This window comes from Harmonia axyridis, chromosome X (assembly GCF_914767665.1).
Source record: "Harmonia axyridis chromosome X, icHarAxyr1.1, whole genome shotgun sequence".
Classification (NCBI taxonomy): Eukaryota; Metazoa; Arthropoda; class Insecta; order Coleoptera; family Coccinellidae; genus Harmonia; species Harmonia axyridis.
In genome coordinates this window covers 37237347-37239846 of record NC_059508.1, presented here as the reverse complement: position 1 = coordinate 37239846, position 2500 = coordinate 37237347, and the positions used below count along the sequence as shown (strand labels likewise).

Sequence of the window (2500 nt, the reverse complement as noted above, 5' to 3'; positions counted from 1 at the left end):
GAGGAGCCGGCCGCCTATGTCGGCGTTTGTGGTTGGGCGAAGTTCCTTGACGGAACGAGGAGCCGGCTGCTTATGCTGACGTTCGTGGTTGGGCGAAGTCTTGTGATATCCTCGAAACGAGGAGCCGGCCGCACGTGTGTGCAGCCTTCGTTGTAGGTCCATGTTTAGAGATGCTCACGAAATGAGGAGCCGGCCGCTTATGTCGGCGTTTGTGGTTGGGCGAAGTTCCTTGATGGAACGAGGAGCCGGCTGCTTATGCTGACGTTCGTAGTTGGGCGAAGTCTCGTGATGTGCTCGGAATAAGGATTCGAAGCGCTTGGATTGCCGCGTTCGTGGCTGGGCGAAGTTTCGTGTTTGGCACGGAACGAGGAGCCGGCTGCAGGTTTTAAAGATTCTCGCCCGAAATCGATCAGTCGTTACCGTTGTCTACGGACTTCGGTAGGACGATCTATTCCAGGGACGAAGACGTCGACGTTGTGCGACGCCCGTTACATTAGCGTTTTTATGCTCTTTCGGGATTGTCTGCGACGTTTGTCTCCGTCCGAATTTTTTACGATAATTGTCACTAGATTAGTACGCAAACTAGTTGAACCGAAGATTTTGCGCCGATCGACTGACGTATTGACCCTTCAGTGGGTCGTCTCAGTCATTGGAATGTCATTCTCGAGGAGGTTCGCAGTTGGCGTCTCGTATTTCGAGGGAAAGTCCATTGCGACTAGTACCGAGAAATCGAACATAAAAGATTACCCTGAACGGTGGATCACTTGGCTCGTGGGTCGATGAAGAACGCAGCTAATTGCGCGTCAACATGCGAACTGCAGGACACATGAACATCGACATTTCGAACGCACATTGCGGTCCTCGGACACTGTCCTCGGACCACTCCTGACTGAGGGTCGGTTCCATTACAAAGACTGCCCGGCCAGACGTTATGGCTTGACGAAGTGACGACGTAAAGGTCGTCTAACGTTGATCCTGTACCGAAGGTCATTTGGGCGAGTTGGACGGTTTGCCGCGTGACGATCAACGTTCTGTCGTTTCGACGCCTCGTGTGTTGGAATGATGAGGAGTTGTTTTCGTAACGCGCCGTCTTGAATTGCGAAAGCATATATTGTGGTGTCGTGGTATTGCTCGATCTGCGCCCATGACTGTAGACATGCGATCGTCGTGTCCGAGAAATCTGAACGACGTCCGATCGCTTTAATGTGCCAGTTGTCGCGCGTTGCGGATGAGCTTTCATGAGCGCACCCCCGAAACACCGAAGCACTTTGCTTGGATTCGCATGATCCGCCATACGGAGCAGGAGATAATAGACGCCTTTGAGTAGGCTAACTCCCTCGCGTAAGGTACGTGATTTTATGAGCCGCCAAAGGTTAGTTTCGGAACGTTTCGATGATTTGAACATACGACCTCAGGACAGGTGAGACTACCCGCTGAATTTAAGCATATTATTAAGCGGAGGAAAAGAAACTAACTAGGATTCCCTTAGTAGCGGCGAGCGAACAGGGATTAGCCCAGCACTGAATCCCGCGATCGTAACCGGTCGCCGGGAGATGTGGTGTTTGGAAGGATCCATTATCTGGCGAGTTCGCGGCGCGTTCAAGTCCATCTTGAATGGGGCCATCGCCCATAGAGGGTGCCAGGCCCGTAGCGACCGCTGCGGCTTGCTAGAGGATCTCTTCTTAGAGTCGGGTTGCTTGAGAGTGCAGCCCTAAGTGGGTGGTAAACTCCATCTAAGGCTAAATATAACCACGAGACCGATAGCGAACAAGTACCGTGAGGGAAAGTTGAAAAGAACTTTGAAGAGAGAGTTCAAGAGTACGTGAAACCGTTCAGGGGTAAACCTGAGAAACCCGAAAGGTCGAATGGGGAGATTCATTCGCGCCTGTTGTTGGGATTTACTGACTGTGGAAACGGCGACGTTCGCGTTGGCTGTTCCCTTCGGTTCATCTCCGGCTTCGGACGCGTGCACTTCTCCCCTAGTAGGTCGTCGCGATCCGTTGGGTGCTGTTCTACGGTCTCGAGTGTAGCCCGTGAGCTCGGATTTTCCGATGTTTACGGACACTGGGTTTCCGAACAGCTCGCTCGACGGTTTACTGATGGCGGGAGGCCGCGACTTAGTTCGCGTCCGGCCCGTGGCAAGTATGTGAATTGTGATGGCGATCGGACCTAGTGCCGATTCCGTCCGTTTGCGACTGTTCGCCGCGGTGTTCTTGGACAGACCTCTTGAAACGCCGATCAGCGACGCTATTGCTTTGGGTACTTTCAGGACCCGTCTTGAAACACGGACCAAGGAGTCTAGCGTGTGCGCGAGTCATTGGGAATCACTAAACCTAAAGGCGCAATGAAAGTAACGGTTCACTTTATGTGAACTAAGGGAAGATGGTCGGTCTCCATGACTGACCCGCATTCCCGGGGCGCCTCATTCTCATTGCGAGAGGAGGCGCACCAAGAGCGTACACGCTGGGACCCGAAAGATGGTGAACTATGCCTGGTCAGG

The 2500-nt window shown here is 53.0% G+C and overlaps 2 non-coding genes across 2 annotated transcripts in view; both read left to right on the top strand.

Moving 5' to 3' along the window:
• The first annotated feature begins 744 nt into the window (after positions 1-744).
• LOC123687146 lies at positions 745-899 on the top strand. Its single transcript, XR_006748888.1, has one exon. It is a non-coding gene; the product is annotated as a 5.8S ribosomal RNA (ribosomal RNA).
• Positions 900-1406: 507 nt separating this feature from the next.
• The window catches only part of LOC123687949, a 4012-nt gene continuing 2918 nt past the window's right edge, over positions 1407-2500 (top strand). Inside the window, exon 1 of the ribosomal RNA XR_006749650.1 lies at positions 1407-2500. This exon is cut by the window's right edge and continues 2918 nt beyond it. This is a non-coding gene — a ribosomal RNA (large subunit ribosomal RNA).